This window comes from Anomaloglossus baeobatrachus, unplaced genomic scaffold (assembly GCF_048569485.1).
Source record: "Anomaloglossus baeobatrachus isolate aAnoBae1 unplaced genomic scaffold, aAnoBae1.hap1 Scaffold_2735, whole genome shotgun sequence".
In the NCBI taxonomy this organism is placed as follows: domain Eukaryota; kingdom Metazoa; phylum Chordata; class Amphibia; order Anura; family Aromobatidae; genus Anomaloglossus; species Anomaloglossus baeobatrachus.
Genome location: NW_027442234.1, coordinates 106493 through 123915, shown reverse-complemented (window position 1 = coordinate 123915; position 17423 = coordinate 106493). Strand labels below are relative to the sequence as shown.

The 17423-nt window shown below is 46.9% G+C and overlaps 10 non-coding genes and 1 pseudogene across 10 annotated transcripts; all 11 read right to left on the bottom strand.

Annotated features, from left to right (window-relative positions):
- Positions 1 to 661: 661 nt before the first annotated feature.
- LOC142265253 (U2 spliceosomal RNA) lies at positions 662 to 852 on the bottom strand. The gene has a single exon (XR_012731602.1). It is a non-coding gene; the product is annotated as a U2 spliceosomal RNA (small nuclear RNA).
- A 1387-nt stretch (positions 853 to 2239) lies between these two features.
- LOC142265252 (U2 spliceosomal RNA) lies at positions 2240 to 2430 on the bottom strand. Its single transcript, XR_012731601.1, has one exon. It is a non-coding gene; the product is annotated as a U2 spliceosomal RNA (small nuclear RNA).
- A 1387-nt stretch (positions 2431 to 3817) lies between these two features.
- On the bottom strand, positions 3818 to 4008 carry LOC142265251 (U2 spliceosomal RNA). Its single transcript, XR_012731600.1, has one exon. It is a non-coding gene; the product is annotated as a U2 spliceosomal RNA (small nuclear RNA).
- A 1387-nt stretch (positions 4009 to 5395) lies between these two features.
- On the bottom strand, positions 5396 to 5586 carry LOC142265249 (U2 spliceosomal RNA). The gene has a single exon (XR_012731599.1). It is a non-coding gene; the product is annotated as a U2 spliceosomal RNA (small nuclear RNA).
- A 1387-nt stretch (positions 5587 to 6973) lies between these two features.
- LOC142265248 (U2 spliceosomal RNA) lies at positions 6974 to 7164 on the bottom strand. Its single transcript, XR_012731598.1, has one exon. It is a non-coding gene; the product is annotated as a U2 spliceosomal RNA (small nuclear RNA).
- A 1387-nt stretch (positions 7165 to 8551) lies between these two features.
- Positions 8552 to 8748, bottom strand: LOC142265279 (U2 spliceosomal RNA). The gene has a single exon (XR_012731625.1). It is a non-coding gene; the product is annotated as a U2 spliceosomal RNA (small nuclear RNA).
- Positions 8749 to 9135: 387 nt separating this feature from the next.
- Positions 9136 to 9265, bottom strand: LOC142265286 (U2 spliceosomal RNA; annotated as a pseudogene).
- Positions 9266 to 10652: 1387 nt separating this feature from the next.
- LOC142265281 (U2 spliceosomal RNA) lies at positions 10653 to 10848 on the bottom strand. Its single transcript, XR_012731627.1, has one exon. It is a non-coding gene; the product is annotated as a U2 spliceosomal RNA (small nuclear RNA).
- A 2185-nt stretch (positions 10849 to 13033) lies between these two features.
- On the bottom strand, positions 13034 to 13224 carry LOC142265247 (U2 spliceosomal RNA). Its single transcript, XR_012731597.1, has one exon. It is a non-coding gene; the product is annotated as a U2 spliceosomal RNA (small nuclear RNA).
- Positions 13225 to 14611: 1387 nt separating this feature from the next.
- Positions 14612 to 14802, bottom strand: LOC142265245 (U2 spliceosomal RNA). The gene has a single exon (XR_012731595.1). It is a non-coding gene; the product is annotated as a U2 spliceosomal RNA (small nuclear RNA).
- Positions 14803 to 16189: 1387 nt separating this feature from the next.
- LOC142265244 (U2 spliceosomal RNA) lies at positions 16190 to 16380 on the bottom strand. The gene has a single exon (XR_012731594.1). It is a non-coding gene; the product is annotated as a U2 spliceosomal RNA (small nuclear RNA).
- Between the last annotated feature and the right edge of the window lie 1043 nt (positions 16381 to 17423).

The following is a 17423-nucleotide window of genomic DNA, read 5'->3' as shown; positions in this document are numbered from 1 at the left end:
TGTACTTATTGAAAGTAGTAATTCTTTCATAGGCCGCCCTTTCTTAGTATTTGACGTTCCTTATATTGCGGTATGAGGCTTCGCAGTAGGTTGCAAACATTCATCACCCATGACTGTCCCCAATTGAGCTCAGAAGCTCAATGTCTATCATGACCTCTCTTTTAGAATGTCCAAGAGCAAGCAAACTATTCCTCCAGGAGAGGGCGCCAACAGACTACTAAAGAGATCATCATTACTCAAAGAAAACCCCAAAAACCAATGCATGATAGGAATAAACAGGTAACTTTCTTTGGAGTGGAAGCGGAGAGATCGCACCAGATGCCAATTCTAGATGTTATCACACCTGTGGTCACTGCAGCAGCAGGTGAATCCACTTTGTCCAAAAGGGATCTATTCCATTCAATTGCAAATGATCTAGATAAGACAGAGAACTGCAGCACGGGGACATAGCCGAGTTGGTCAGGTTGAGTGGTGATGAGTTTGCTATTTGGATGAATAAAGAAAGTCAAAAGTGTGAAAGATAAAAAACAAAAGGAGGAAGTGTGAAAAGTGAATGGGCCAAATTGAGGTGCATATGAAGACGTATGCTTTCTTCCAATTCATTAAATCGGGCTAATATGAATCAGGTGAATTGAGTTCTGCTTTTGGAAACTGGGTTAAGAAGGGGTGCACCGTTCCTGGAGGTACTGCAATACCAGGTCAATGCGTGGAGTGGACAGAGCAAGCTCTTTTTCCATCTCCCTGTTCTAAAAATCCATTTAATATATGGTCCCCAGATAGGGGACGTATCAGATATTAAACTGATAAGAACAGATACTACACTTGATCTTAGCCAAAAGGCCGAGAAGCGATAACCAGAATTGGTTTGGGCCTCGAGTGGCACCCTGGCCTATGCCGGACACATCTTAGGGAGAGAGAGCGAGAGGGAGACAAACCCACGCCTACACAAGACATTTTGTCACCCAAGCCAACCCTTGAAAAGGCTGCTTTGCAGAGCCAAAACAAGAAGAATGGTGCGTTTTGCAGCCGCCGCCCACTGCAATGAATCTGAATAACTCCTCCTTTAGGGCGCAAGCAACTCCCCTCCCCCTTGCAGTCTTTCCAATTCACGATACAAAAAGACGGACAGGACAGGTTGCCTGACTTTCCGTCACTGCCACCCTTTGCCATCCTTACCCGTAGAAAGCCCTTTCATCATCCCCAAACCCTAATCTTTTCCCTTTCCTTCCCAGCCCCCAAACCCTGCCCTCTGTACCTTTCTCACCACCCGCTTCCCTTCTCCTGTCATCCCCCTACCACCCGGGAAAAAAAGAGATTGCCCCCTCCTTCCACTAGCCCACCCTCCCACCCAAAGAACAACTTCTTCTGCGCAGCTTGTTTTCTAGGCAGCAGCGCTATTGTGATGTCATCGGGGGGCATTGTGACAAGCCGCCAGTGTTCCGTCTCTTCATGTTGTGCACAGTTCAAACGGAAAATACATCAACAGGCAGACTACAGAAAAGCTTACTATCAAAGGTTAGAGGGGGGCTTTCTCAGAGGGCTTTTTACAGTTTTTCTATTCCCAATTAGCCGTTTAAGTGTACTTATTGAAAGTAGTAATTCTTTCATAGGCCGCCCTTTCTTAGTATTTGACGTTCCTTATATTGCGGTATGAGGCTTCGCAGTAGGTTGCAAACATTCATCACCCATGACTGTCCCCAATTGAGCTCAGAAGCTCAATGTCTATCATGACCTCTCTTTTAGAATGTCCAAGAGCAAGCAAACTATTCCTCCAGGAGAGGGCGCCAACAGACTACTAAAGAGATCATCATTACTCAAAGAAAACCCCAAAAACCAATGCATGATAGGAATAAACAGGTAACTTTCTTTGGAGTGGAAGCGGAGAGATCGCACCAGATGCCAATTCTAGATGTTATCACACCTGTGGTCACTGCAGCAGCAGGTGAATCCACTTTGTCCAAAAGGGATCTATTCCATTCAATTGCAAATGATCTAGATAAGACAGAGAACTGCAGCACGGGGACATAGCCGAGTTGGTCAGGTTGAGTGGTGATGAGTTTGCTATTTGGATGAATAAAGAAAGTCAAAAGTGTGAAAGATAAAAAACAAAAGGAGGAAGTGTGAAAAGTGAATGGGCCAAATTGAGGTGCATATGAAGACGTATGCTTTCTTCCAATTCATTAAATCGGGCTAATATGAATCAGGTGAATTGAGTTCTGCTTTTGGAAACTGGGTTAAGAAGGGGTGCACCGTTCCTGGAGGTACTGCAATACCAGGTCAATGCGTGGAGTGGACAGAGCAAGCTCTTTTTCCATCTCCCTGTTCTAAAAATCCATTTAATATATGGTCCCCAGATAGGGGACGTATCAGATATTAAACTGATAAGAACAGATACTACACTTGATCTTAGCCAAAAGGCCGAGAAGCGATAACCAGAATTGGTTTGGGCCTCGAGTGGCACCCTGGCCTATGCCGGACACATCTTAGGGAGAGAGAGCGAGAGGGAGACAAACCCACGCCTACACAAGACATTTTGTCACCCAAGCCAACCCTTGAAAAGGCTGCTTTGCAGAGCCAAAACAAGAAGAATGGTGCGTTTTGCAGCCGCCGCCCACTGCAATGAATCTGAATAACTCCTCCTTTAGGGCGCAAGCAACTCCCCTCCCCCTTGCAGTCTTTCCAATTCACGATACAAAAAGACGGACAGGACAGGTTGCCTGACTTTCCGTCACTGCCACCCTTTGCCATCCTTACCCGTAGAAAGCCCTTTCATCATCCCCAAACCCTAATCTTTTCCCTTTCCTTCCCAGCCCCCAAACCCTGCCCTCTGTACCTTTCTCACCACCCGCTTCCCTTCTCCTGTCATCCCCCTACCACCCGGGAAAAAAAGAGATTGCCCCCTCCTTCCACTAGCCCACCCTCCCACCCAAAGAACAACTTCTTCTGCGCAGCTTGTTTTCTAGGCAGCAGCGCTATTGTGATGTCATCGGGGGGCATTGTGACAAGCCGCCAGTGTTCCGTCTCTTCATGTTGTGCACAGTTCAAACGGAAAATACATCAACAGGCAGACTACAGAAAAGCTTACTATCAAAGGTTAGAGGGGGGCTTTCTCAGAGGGCTTTTTACAGTTTTTCTATTCCCAATTAGCCGTTTAAGTGTACTTATTGAAAGTAGTAATTCTTTCATAGGCCGCCCTTTCTTAGTATTTGACGTTCCTTATATTGCGGTATGAGGCTTCGCAGTAGGTTGCAAACATTCATCACCCATGACTGTCCCCAATTGAGCTCAGAAGCTCAATGTCTATCATGACCTCTCTTTTAGAATGTCCAAGAGCAAGCAAACTATTCCTCCAGGAGAGGGCGCCAACAGACTACTAAAGAGATCATCATTACTCAAAGAAAACCCCAAAAACCAATGCATGATAGGAATAAACAGGTAACTTTCTTTGGAGTGGAAGCGGAGAGATCGCACCAGATGCCAATTCTAGATGTTATCACACCTGTGGTCACTGCAGCAGCAGGTGAATCCACTTTGTCCAAAAGGGATCTATTCCATTCAATTGCAAATGATCTAGATAAGACAGAGAACTGCAGCACGGGGACATAGCCGAGTTGGTCAGGTTGAGTGGTGATGAGTTTGCTATTTGGATGAATAAAGAAAGTCAAAAGTGTGAAAGATAAAAAACAAAAGGAGGAAGTGTGAAAAGTGAATGGGCCAAATTGAGGTGCATATGAAGACGTATGCTTTCTTCCAATTCATTAAATCGGGCTAATATGAATCAGGTGAATTGAGTTCTGCTTTTGGAAACTGGGTTAAGAAGGGGTGCACCGTTCCTGGAGGTACTGCAATACCAGGTCAATGCGTGGAGTGGACAGAGCAAGCTCTTTTTCCATCTCCCTGTTCTAAAAATCCATTTAATATATGGTCCCCAGATAGGGGACGTATCAGATATTAAACTGATAAGAACAGATACTACACTTGATCTTAGCCAAAAGGCCGAGAAGCGATAACCAGAATTGGTTTGGGCCTCGAGTGGCACCCTGGCCTATGCCGGACACATCTTAGGGAGAGAGAGCGAGAGGGAGACAAACCCACGCCTACACAAGACATTTTGTCACCCAAGCCAACCCTTGAAAAGGCTGCTTTGCAGAGCCAAAACAAGAAGAATGGTGCGTTTTGCAGCCGCCGCCCACTGCAATGAATCTGAATAACTCCTCCTTTAGGGCGCAAGCAACTCCCCTCCCCCTTGCAGTCTTTCCAATTCACGATACAAAAAGACGGACAGGACAGGTTGCCTGACTTTCCGTCACTGCCACCCTTTGCCATCCTTACCCGTAGAAAGCCCTTTCATCATCCCCAAACCCTAATCTTTTCCCTTTCCTTCCCAGCCCCCAAACCCTGCCCTCTGTACCTTTCTCACCACCCGCTTCCCTTCTCCTGTCATCCCCCTACCACCCGGGAAAAAAAGAGATTGCCCCCTCCTTCCACTAGCCCACCCTCCCACCCAAAGAACAACTTCTTCTGCGCAGCTTGTTTTCTAGGCAGCAGCGCTATTGTGATGTCATCGGGGGGCATTGTGACAAGCCGCCAGTGTTCCGTCTCTTCATGTTGTGCACAGTTCAAACGGAAAATACATCAACAGGCAGACTACAGAAAAGCTTACTATCAAAGGTTAGAGGGGGGCTTTCTCAGAGGGCTTTTTACAGTTTTTCTATTCCCAATTAGCCGTTTAAGTGTACTTATTGAAAGTAGTAATTCTTTCATAGGCCGCCCTTTCTTAGTATTTGACGTTCCTTATATTGCGGTATGAGGCTTCGCAGTAGGTTGCAAACATTCATCACCCATGACTGTCCCCAATTGAGCTCAGAAGCTCAATGTCTATCATGACCTCTCTTTTAGAATGTCCAAGAGCAAGCAAACTATTCCTCCAGGAGAGGGCGCCAACAGACTACTAAAGAGATCATCATTACTCAAAGAAAACCCCAAAAACCAATGCATGATAGGAATAAACAGGTAACTTTCTTTGGAGTGGAAGCGGAGAGATCGCACCAGATGCCAATTCTAGATGTTATCACACCTGTGGTCACTGCAGCAGCAGGTGAATCCACTTTGTCCAAAAGGGATCTATTCCATTCAATTGCAAATGATCTAGATAAGACAGAGAACTGCAGCACGGGGACATAGCCGAGTTGGTCAGGTTGAGTGGTGATGAGTTTGCTATTTGGATGAATAAAGAAAGTCAAAAGTGTGAAAGATAAAAAACAAAAGGAGGAAGTGTGAAAAGTGAATGGGCCAAATTGAGGTGCATATGAAGACGTATGCTTTCTTCCAATTCATTAAATCGGGCTAATATGAATCAGGTGAATTGAGTTCTGCTTTTGGAAACTGGGTTAAGAAGGGGTGCACCGTTCCTGGAGGTACTGCAATACCAGGTCAATGCGTGGAGTGGACAGAGCAAGCTCTTTTTCCATCTCCCTGTTCTAAAAATCCATTTAATATATGGTCCCCAGATAGGGGACGTATCAGATATTAAACTGATAAGAACAGATACTACACTTGATCTTAGCCAAAAGGCCGAGAAGCGATAACCAGAATTGGTTTGGGCCTCGAGTGGCACCCTGGCCTATGCCGGACACATCTTAGGGAGAGAGAGCGAGAGGGAGACAAACCCACGCCTACACAAGACATTTTGTCACCCAAGCCAACCCTTGAAAAGGCTGCTTTGCAGAGCCAAAACAAGAAGAATGGTGCGTTTTGCAGCCGCCGCCCACTGCAATGAATCTGAATAACTCCTCCTTTAGGGCGCAAGCAACTCCCCTCCCCCTTGCAGTCTTTCCAATTCACGATACAAAAAGACGGACAGGACAGGTTGCCTGACTTTCCGTCACTGCCACCCTTTGCCATCCTTACCCGTAGAAAGCCCTTTCATCATCCCCAAACCCTAATCTTTTCCCTTTCCTTCCCAGCCCCCAAACCCTGCCCTCTGTACCTTTCTCACCACCCGCTTCCCTTCTCCTGTCATCCCCCTACCACCCGGGAAAAAAAGAGATTGCCCCCTCCTTCCACTAGCCCACCCTCCCACCCAAAGAACAACTTCTTCTGCGCAGCTTGTTTTCTAGGCAGCAGCGCTATTGTGATGTCATCGGGGGGCATTGTGACAAGCCGCCAGTGTTCCGTCTCTTCATGTTGTGCACAGTTCAAACGGAAAATACATCAACAGGCAGACTACAGAAAAGCTTACTATCAAAGGTTAGAGGGGGGCTTTCTCAGAGGGCTTTTTACAGTTTTTCTATTCCCAATTAGCCGTTTAAGTGTACTTATTGAAAGTAGTAATTCTTTCATAGGCCGCCCTTTCTTAGTATTTGACGTTCCTTATATTGCGGTATGAGGCTTCGCAGTAGGTTGCAAACATTCATCACCCATGACTGTCCCCAATTGAGCTCAGAAGCTCAATGTCTATCATGACCTCTCTTTTAGAATGTCCAAGAGCAAGCAAACTATTCCTCCAGGAGAGGGCGCCAACAGACTACTAAAGAGATCATCATTACTCAAAGAAAACCCCAAAAACCAATGCATGATAGGAATAAACAGGTAACTTTCTTTGGAGTGGAAGCGGAGAGATCGCACCAGATGCCAATTCTAGATGTTATCACACCTGTGGTCACTGCAGCAGCAGGTGAATCCACTTTGTCCAAAAGGGATCTATTCCATTCAATTGCAAATGATCTAGATAAGACAGAGAACTGCAGCACGGGGACATAGCCGAGTTGGTCAGGTTGAGTGGTGATGAGTTTGCTATTTGGATGAATAAAGAAAGTCAAAAGTGTGAAAGATAAAAAACAAAAGGAGGAAGTGTGAAAAGTGAATGGGCCAAATTGAGGTGCATATGAAGACGTATGCTTTCTTCCAATTCATTAAATCGGGCTAATATGAATCAGGTGAATTGAGTTCTGCTTTTGGAAACTGGGTTAAGAAGGGGTGCACCGTTCCTGGAGGTACTGCAATACCAGGTCAATGCGTGGAGTGGACAGAGCAAGCTCTTTTTCCATCTCCCTGTTCTAAAAATCCATTTAATATATGGTCCCCAGATAGGGGACGTATCAGATATTAAACTGATAAGAACAGATACTACACTTGATCTTAGCCAAAAGGCCGAGAAGCGATAACCAGAATTGGTTTGGGCCTCGAGTGGCACCCTGGCCTATGCCGGACACATCTTAGGGAGAGAGAGCGAGAGGGAGACAAACCCACGCCTACACAAGACATTTTGTCACCCAAGCCAACCCTTGAAAAGGCTGCTTTGCAGAGCCAAAACAAGAAGAATGGTGCGTTTTGCAGCCGCCGCCCACTGCAATGAATCTGAATAACTCCTCCTTTAGGGCGCAAGCAACTCCCCTCCCCCTTGCAGTCTTTCCAATTCACGATACAAAAAGACGGACAGGACAGGTTGCCTGACTTTCCGTCACTGCCACCCTTTGCCATCCTTACCCGTAGAAAGCCCTTTCATCATCCCCAAACCCTAATCTTTTCCCTTTCCTTCCCAGCCCCCAAACCCTGCCCTCTGTACCTTTCTCACCACCCGCTTCCCTTCTCCTGTCATCCCCCTACCACCCGGGAAAAAAAGAGATTGCCCCCTCCTTCCACTAGCCCACCCTCCCACCCAAAGAACAACTTCTTCTGCGCAGCTTGTTTTCTAGGCAGCAGCGCTATTGTGATGTCATCGGGGGGCATTGTGACAAGCCGCCAGTGTTCCGTCTCTTCATGTTGTGCACAGTTCAAACGGAAAATACATCAACAGGCAGACTACAGAAAAGCTTACTATCAAAGGTTAGAGGGGGGCTTTCTCAGAGGGCTTTTTACAGTTTTTCTATTCCCAATTAGCCGTTTAAGTGTACTTATTGAAAGTAGTAATTCTTTCATAGGCCGCCCTTTCTTAGTATTTGACGTTCCTTATATTGCGGTATGAGGCTTCGCAGTAGGTTGCAAACATTCATCACCCATGACTGTCCCCAATTGAGCTCAGAAGCTCAATGTCTATCATGACCTCTCTTTTAGAATGTCCAAGAGCAAGCAAACTATTCCTCCAGGAGAGGGCGCCAACAGACTACTAAAGAGATCATCATTACTCAAAGAAAACCCCAAAAACCAATGCATGATAGGAATAAACAGGTAACTTTCTTTGGAGTGGAAGCGGAGAGATCGCACCAGATGCCAATTCTAGATGTTATCACACCTGTGGTCACTGCAGCAGCAGGTGAATCCACTTTGTCCAAAAGGGATCTATTCCATTCAATTGCAAATGATCTAGATAAGACAGAGAACTGCAGCACGGGGACATAGCCGAGTTGGTCAGGTTGAGTGGTGATGAGTTTGCTATTTGGATGAATAAAGAAAGTCAAAAGTGTGAAAGATAAAAAACAAAAGGAGGAAGTGTGAAAAGTGAATGGGCCAAATTGAGGTGCATATGAAGACGTATGCTTTCTTCCAATTCATTAAATCGGGCTAATATGAATCAGGTGAATTGAGTTCTGCTTTTGGAAACTGGGTTAAGAAGGGGTGCACCGTTCCTGGAGGTACTGCAATACCAGGTCAATGCGTGGAGTGGACAGAGCAAGCTCTTTTTCCATCTCCCTGTTCTAAAAATCCATTTAATATATGGTCCCCAGATAGGGGACGTATCAGATATTAAACTGATAAGAACAGATTTTTTGATTTAATGAAGCTTTCCAAAGCACCGCAAAAATGCATGACCGAAGTCACACCAAAAACAGTGCAAAGGCTAGGATTCGTGTGGAACCCTCCGTGAGAAGAGGATCCCCAAAAATCAACCCCGTCCCTCCGAGCCAGAAGGCCACAGCGAGGGTCAGGGATCTTCGGTGCTCCCCCAAGCCGAAGCCTGGTTGAGCCTTGTTGTTGCTCCCAGCGTCCACCGAGGCATCTTACCCAAGTGGAGTAGGGAGCTACTAGTCGTTGGTTTCGCAGCCGAGACTGCCCGGACCGTCAACCGGTGTTGGTTTCTCAGCCCAAGGCTGACCGGACCTCCAACCGGGTGTTGGTTTCTCAGCCCAAGGCTGACCGGACCTCCAACCGGGTGTTGGTTTCTCAGCCCAAGGCTAACCGGACCTCCAACCGGGTGTTGGTTTCTCAGCCAAAGCTGACCCGGACCTCCAACCGGGTGTTGGTTTCTCAGCCCAAAGCTGACCGGACCTCCAACTGATAAGAACAGATACTACACTTGATCTTAGCCAAAAGGCCGAGAAGCGATAACCAGAATTGGTTTGGGCCTCGAGTGGCACCCTGGCCTATGCCGGACACATCTTAGGGAGAGAGAGCGAGAGGGAGACAAACCCACGCCTACACAAGACATTTTGTCACCCAAGCCAACCCTTGAAAAGGCTGCTTTGCAGAGCCAAAACAAGAAGAATGGTGCGTTTTGCAGCCGCCGCCCACTGCAATGAATCTGAATAACTCCTCCTTTAGGGCGCAAGCAACTCCCCTCCCCCTTGCAGTCTTTCCAATTCACGATACAAAAAGACGGACAGGACAGGTTGCCTGACTTTCCGTCACTGCCACCCTTTGCCATCCTTACCCGTAGAAAGCCCTTTCATCATCCCCAAACCCTAATCTTTTCCCTTTCCTTCCCAGCCCCCAAACCCTGCCCTCTGTACCTTTCTCACCACCCGCTTCCCTTCTCCTGTCATCCCCCTACCACCCGGGAAAAAAAGAGATTGCCCCCTCCTTCCACTAGCCCACCCTCCCACCCAAAGAACAACTTCTTCTGCGCAGCTTGTTTTCTAGGCAGCAGCGCTATTGTGATGTCATCGGGGGGCATTGTGACAAGCCGCCAGTGTTCCGTCTCTTCATGTTGTGCACAGTTCAAACGGAAAATACATCAACAGGCAGACTACAGAAAAGCTTACTATCAAAGGTTAGAGGGGGGCTTTCTCAGAGGGCTTTTTACAGTTTTTCTATTCCCAATTAGCCGTTTAAGTGTACTTATTGAAAGTAGTAATTCTTTCATAGGCCGCCCTTTCTTAGTATTTGACGTTCCTTATATTGCGGTATGAGGCTTCGCAGTAGGTTGCAAACATTCATCACCCATGACTGTCCCCAATTGAGCTCAGAAGCTCAATGTCTATCATGACCTCTCTTTTAGAATGTCCAAGAGCAAGCAAACTATTCCTCCAGGAGAGGGCGCCAACAGACTACTAAAGAGATCATCATTACTCAAAGAAAACCCCAAAAACCAATGCATGATAGGAATAAACAGGTAACTTTCTTTGGAGTGGAAGCGGAGAGATCGCACCAGATGCCAATTCTAGATGTTATCACACCTGTGGTCACTGCAGCAGCAGGTGAATCCACTTTGTCCAAAAGGGATCTATTCCATTCAATTGCAAATGATCTAGATAAGACAGAGAACTGCAGCACGGGGACATAGCCGAGTTGGTCAGGTTGAGTGGTGATGAGTTTGCTATTTGGATGAATAAAGAAAGTCAAAAGTGTGAAAGATAAAAAACAAAAGGAGGAAGTGTGAAAAGTGAATGGGCCAAATTGAGGTGCATATGAAGACGTATGCTTTCTTCCAATTCATTAAATCGGGCTAATATGAATCAGGTGAATTGAGTTCTGCTTTTGGAAACTGGGTTAAGAAGGGGTGCACCGTTCCTGGAGGTACTGCAATACCAGGTCAATGCGTGGAGTGGACAGAGCAAGCTCTTTTTCCATCTCCCTGTTCTAAAAATCCATTTAATATATGGTCCCCAGATAGGGGACGTATCAGATATTAAACTGATAAGAACAGATTTTGATTTAATGAAGCTTTCCAAAGCACCACAAAAAATGCATGACCGAAGTCACACCAAAAACAGTGCAAAGGCTAGGATTCGTGTGGACCCCACCGTGAGGAGAGGGTCCCCAAAAATCAACCCCGTCCCTCCGAGCCAGAAGGCCACAGCAAGGGTCAGGGATCTTCGGTGCTCCCCCAAGCCGAAGCCTGGTTGAGCCTTGTCGTTGCTCCCAGCGTCCACCCAGGCATCTTACCCAAGTGGAGTAGAGAGCTACTAGTTGTTGGTTTCGCAGCCGAAACTGCCCGGACCGTCAACCGGTGTTGGTTTCTCAGCCCAAGGCTAACCGGACATCCAACCGGGTGTTGGTTTCTCAGCCGAAGCTGACCCAGACCTCCAACCGGGTGTTGGTTTCTCAGCCGAAGCTGACCCGGACCTCCAACCGGGTGTTAGTTTCTCAGCCCAAAGCTGACCAGACCTCCGACCGGGATTATAAAAATTTCCCTTCCTAGCCAGAAGGCCGGGATAGGGTAATATGCTCAAAAAGTATGAAAAGGCAAGGTACGGTGTGCTACAGAGCCCAAGGCTTGCCGGGGTCCCAAGCCAGCAAGCTCAGACTCACTCCAGGGTCGTCAGTCCTGGGGCACGTTGTACCATAGCCCCCCACCCTTACTCAGTCTAATAGCCTCGATCCTGGTAGGGCCATGTTTTCCTCTAGATGAATATACTATCCACCCAGAGTACTAGCAAGCGTAACCTTCCAGTGTGCATTGTATCATTGTACTAAGGTGGCCTGGAGCTTAAACCACCTCTTCGAACAACACTACACTTGATCTTAGCCAAAAGGCCGAGAAGCGATAACCAGAATTGGTTTGGGCCTCGAGTGGCACCCTGGCCTATGCCGGACACATCTTAGGGAGAGAGAGCGAGAGGGAGACAAACCCACGCCTACACAAGACATTTTGTCACCCAAGCCAACCCTTGAAAAGGCTGCTTTGCAGAGCCAAAACAAGAAGAATGGTGCGTTTTGCAGCCGCCGCCCACTGCAATGAATCTGAATAACTCCTCCTTTAGGGCGCAAGCAACTCCCCTCCCCCTTGCAGTCTTTCCAATTCACGATACAAAAAGACGGACAGGACAGGTTGCCTGACTTTCCGTCACTGCCACCCTTTGCCATCCTTACCCGTAGAAAGCCCTTTCATCATCCCCAAACCCTAATCTTTTCCCTTTCCTTCCCAGCCCCCAAACCCTGCCCTCTGTACCTTTCTCACCACCCGCTTCCCTTCTCCTGTCATCCCCCTACCACCCGGGAAAAAAAGAGATTGCCCCCTCCTTCCACTAGCCCACCCTCCCACCCAAAGAACAACTTCTTCTGCGCAGCTTGTTTTCTAGGCAGCAGCGCTATTGTGATGTCATCGGGGGGCATTGTGACAAGCCGCCAGTGTTCCGTCTCTTCATGTTGTGCACAGTTCAAACGGAAAATACATCAACAGGCAGACTACAGAAAAGCTTACTATCAAAGGTTAGAGGGGGGCTTTCTCAGAGGGCTTTTTACAGTTTTTCTATTCCCAATTAGCCGTTTAAGTGTACTTATTGAAAGTAGTAATTCTTTCATAGGCCGCCCTTTCTTAGTATTTGACGTTCCTTATATTGCGGTATGAGGCTTCGCAGTAGGTTGCAAACATTCATCACCCATGACTGTCCCCAATTGAGCTCAGAAGCTCAATGTCTATCATGACCTCTCTTTTAGAATGTCCAAGAGCAAGCAAACTATTCCTCCAGGAGAGGGCGCCAACAGACTACTAAAGAGATCATCATTACTCAAAGAAAACCCCAAAAACCAATGCATGATAGGAATAAACAGGTAACTTTCTTTGGAGTGGAAGCGGAGAGATCGCACCAGATGCCAATTCTAGATGTTATCACACCTGTGGTCACTGCAGCAGCAGGTGAATCCACTTTGTCCAAAAGGGATCTATTCCATTCAATTGCAAATGATCTAGATAAGACAGAGAACTGCAGCACGGGGACATAGCCGAGTTGGTCAGGTTGAGTGGTGATGAGTTTGCTATTTGGATGAATAAAGAAAGTCAAAAGTGTGAAAGATAAAAAACAAAAGGAGGAAGTGTGAAAAGTGAATGGGCCAAATTGAGGTGCATATGAAGACGTATGCTTTCTTCCAATTCATTAAATCGGGCTAATATGAATCAGGTGAATTGAGTTCTGCTTTTGGAAACTGGGTTAAGAAGGGGTGCACCGTTCCTGGAGGTACTGCAATACCAGGTCAATGCGTGGAGTGGACAGAGCAAGCTCTTTTTCCATCTCCCTGTTCTAAAAATCCATTTAATATATGGTCCCCAGATAGGGGACGTATCAGATATTAAACTGATAAGAACAGATACTACACTTGATCTTAGCCAAAAGGCCGAGAAGCGATAACCAGAATTGGTTTGGGCCTCGAGTGGCACCCTGGCCTATGCCGGACACATCTTAGGGAGAGAGAGCGAGAGGGAGACAAACCCACGCCTACACAAGACATTTTGTCACCCAAGCCAACCCTTGAAAAGGCTGCTTTGCAGAGCCAAAACAAGAAGAATGGTGCGTTTTGCAGCCGCCGCCCACTGCAATGAATCTGAATAACTCCTCCTTTAGGGCGCAAGCAACTCCCCTCCCCCTTGCAGTCTTTCCAATTCACGATACAAAAAGACGGACAGGACAGGTTGCCTGACTTTCCGTCACTGCCACCCTTTGCCATCCTTACCCGTAGAAAGCCCTTTCATCATCCCCAAACCCTAATCTTTTCCCTTTCCTTCCCAGCCCCCAAACCCTGCCCTCTGTACCTTTCTCACCACCCGCTTCCCTTCTCCTGTCATCCCCCTACCACCCGGGAAAAAAAGAGATTGCCCCCTCCTTCCACTAGCCCACCCTCCCACCCAAAGAACAACTTCTTCTGCGCAGCTTGTTTTCTAGGCAGCAGCGCTATTGTGATGTCATCGGGGGGCATTGTGACAAGCCGCCAGTGTTCCGTCTCTTCATGTTGTGCACAGTTCAAACGGAAAATACATCAACAGGCAGACTACAGAAAAGCTTACTATCAAAGGTTAGAGGGGGGCTTTCTCAGAGGGCTTTTTACAGTTTTTCTATTCCCAATTAGCCGTTTAAGTGTACTTATTGAAAGTAGTAATTCTTTCATAGGCCGCCCTTTCTTAGTATTTGACGTTCCTTATATTGCGGTATGAGGCTTCGCAGTAGGTTGCAAACATTCATCACCCATGACTGTCCCCAATTGAGCTCAGAAGCTCAATGTCTATCATGACCTCTCTTTTAGAATGTCCAAGAGCAAGCAAACTATTCCTCCAGGAGAGGGCGCCAACAGACTACTAAAGAGATCATCATTACTCAAAGAAAACCCCAAAAACCAATGCATGATAGGAATAAACAGGTAACTTTCTTTGGAGTGGAAGCGGAGAGATCGCACCAGATGCCAATTCTAGATGTTATCACACCTGTGGTCACTGCAGCAGCAGGTGAATCCACTTTGTCCAAAAGGGATCTATTCCATTCAATTGCAAATGATCTAGATAAGACAGAGAACTGCAGCACGGGGACATAGCCGAGTTGGTCAGGTTGAGTGGTGATGAGTTTGCTATTTGGATGAATAAAGAAAGTCAAAAGTGTGAAAGATAAAAAACAAAAGGAGGAAGTGTGAAAAGTGAATGGGCCAAATTGAGGTGCATATGAAGACGTATGCTTTCTTCCAATTCATTAAATCGGGCTAATATGAATCAGGTGAATTGAGTTCTGCTTTTGGAAACTGGGTTAAGAAGGGGTGCACCGTTCCTGGAGGTACTGCAATACCAGGTCAATGCGTGGAGTGGACAGAGCAAGCTCTTTTTCCATCTCCCTGTTCTAAAAATCCATTTAATATATGGTCCCCAGATAGGGGACGTATCAGATATTAAACTGATAAGAACAGATACTACACTTGATCTTAGCCAAAAGGCCGAGAAGCGATAACCAGAATTGGTTTGGGCCTCGAGTGGCACCCTGGCCTATGCCGGACACATCTTAGGGAGAGAGAGCGAGAGGGAGACAAACCCACGCCTACACAAGACATTTTGTCACCCAAGCCAACCCTTGAAAAGGCTGCTTTGCAGAGCCAAAACAAGAAGAATGGTGCGTTTTGCAGCCGCCGCCCACTGCAATGAATCTGAATAACTCCTCCTTTAGGGCGCAAGCAACTCCCCTCCCCCTTGCAGTCTTTCCAATTCACGATACAAAAAGACGGACAGGACAGGTTGCCTGACTTTCCGTCACTGCCACCCTTTGCCATCCTTACCCGTAGAAAGCCCTTTCATCATCCCCAAACCCTAATCTTTTCCCTTTCCTTCCCAGCCCCCAAACCCTGCCCTCTGTACCTTTCTCACCACCCGCTTCCCTTCTCCTGTCATCCCCCTACCACCCGGGAAAAAAAGAGATTGCCCCCTCCTTCCACTAGCCCACCCTCCCACCCAAAGAACAACTTCTTCTGCGCAGCTTGTTTTCTAGGCAGCAGCGCTATTGTGATGTCATCGGGGGGCATTGTGACAAGCCGCCAGTGTTCCGTCTCTTCATGTTGTGCACAGTTCAAACGGAAAATACATCAACAGGCAGACTACAGAAAAGCTTACTATCAAAGGTTAGAGGGGGGCTTTCTCAGAGGGCTTTTTACAGTTTTTCTATTCCCAATTAGCCGTTTAAGTGTACTTATTGAAAGTAGTAATTCTTTCATAGGCCGCCCTTTCTTAGTATTTGACGTTCCTTATATTGCGGTATGAGGCTTCGCAGTAGGTTGCAAACATTCATCACCCATGACTGTCCCCAATTGAGCTCAGACGCTCAATGTCTATCATGACCTCTCTTTTAGAATGTCCAAGAGCAAGCAAACTATTCCTCCAGGAGAGGGCGCCAACAGACTACTAAAGAGATCATCATTACTCAAAGAAAACCCCAAAAACCAATGCATGATAGGAATAAACAGGTAACTTTCTTTGGAGTGGAAGCGGAGAGATCGCACCAGATGCCAATTCTAGATGTTATCACACCTGTGGTCACTGCAGCAGCAGGTGAATCCACTTTGTCCAAAAGGGATCTATTCCATTCAATTGCAAATGATCTAGATAAGACAGAGAACTGCAGCACGGGGACATAGCCGAGTTGGTCAGGTTGAGTGGTGATGAGTTTGCTATTTGGATGAATAAAGAAAGTCAAAAGTGTGAAAGATAAAAAACAAAAGGAGGAAGTGTGAAAAGTGAATGGGCCAAATTGAGGTGCATATGAAGACGTATGCTTTCTTCCAATTCATTAAATCGGGCTAATATGAATCAGGTGAATTGAGTTCTGCTTTTGGAAACTGGGTTAAGAAGGGGTGCACCGTTCCTGGAGGTACTGCAATACCAGGTCAATGCGTGGAGTGGACAGAGCAAGCTCTTTTTCCATCTCCCTGTTCTAAAAATCCATTTAATATATGGTCCCCAGATAGGGGACGTATCAGATATTAAACTGATAAGAACAGATACTACACTTGATCTTAGCCAAAAGGCCGAGAAGCGATAACCAGAATTGGTTTGGGCCTCGAGTGGCACCCTGGCCTATGCCGGACACATCTTAGGGAGAGAGAGCGAGAGGGAGACAAACCCACGCCTACACAAGACATTTTGTCACCCAAGCCAACCCTTGAAAAGGCTGCTTTGCAGAGCCAAAACAAGAAGAATGGTGCGTTTTGCAGCCGCCGCCCACTGCAATGAATCTGAATAACTCCTCCTTTAGGGCGCAAGCAACTCCCCTCCCCCTTGCAGTCTTTCCAATTCACGATACAAAAAGACGGACAGGACAGGTTGCCTGACTTTCCGTCACTGCCACCCTTTGCCATCCTTACCCGTAGAAAGCCCTTTCATCATCCCCAAACCCTAATCTTTTCCCTTTCCTTCCCAGCCCCCAAACCCTGCCCTCTGTACCTTTCTCACCACCCGCTTCCCTTCTCCTGTCATCCCCCTACCACCCGGGAAAAAAAGAGATTGCCCCCTCCTTCCACTAGCCCACCCTCCCACCCAAAGAACAACTTCTTCTGCGCAGCTTGTTTTCTAGGCAGCAGCGCTATTGTGATGTCATCGGGGGGCATTGTGACAAGCCGCCAGTGTTCCGTCTCTTCATGTTGTGCACAGTTCAAACGGAAAATACATCAACAGGCAGACTACAGAAAAGCTTACTATCAAAGGTTAGAGGGGGGCTTTCTCAGAGGGCTTTTTACAGTTTTTCTATTCCCAATTAGCCGTTTAAGTGTACTTATTGAAAGTAGTAATTCTTTCATAGGCCGCCCTTTCTTAGTATTTGACGTTCCTTATATTGCGGTATGAGGCTTCGCAGTAGGTTGCAAACATTCATCACCCATGACTGTCCCCAATTGAGCTCAGAAGCTCAATGTCTATCATGACCTCTCTTTTAGAATGTCCAAGAGCAAGCAAACTATTCCTCCAGGAGAGGGCGCCAACAGACTACTAAAGAGATCATCATTACTCAAAGAAAACCCCAAAAACCAATGCATGATAGGAATAAACAGGTAACTTTCTTTGGAGTGGAAGCGGAGAGATCGCACCA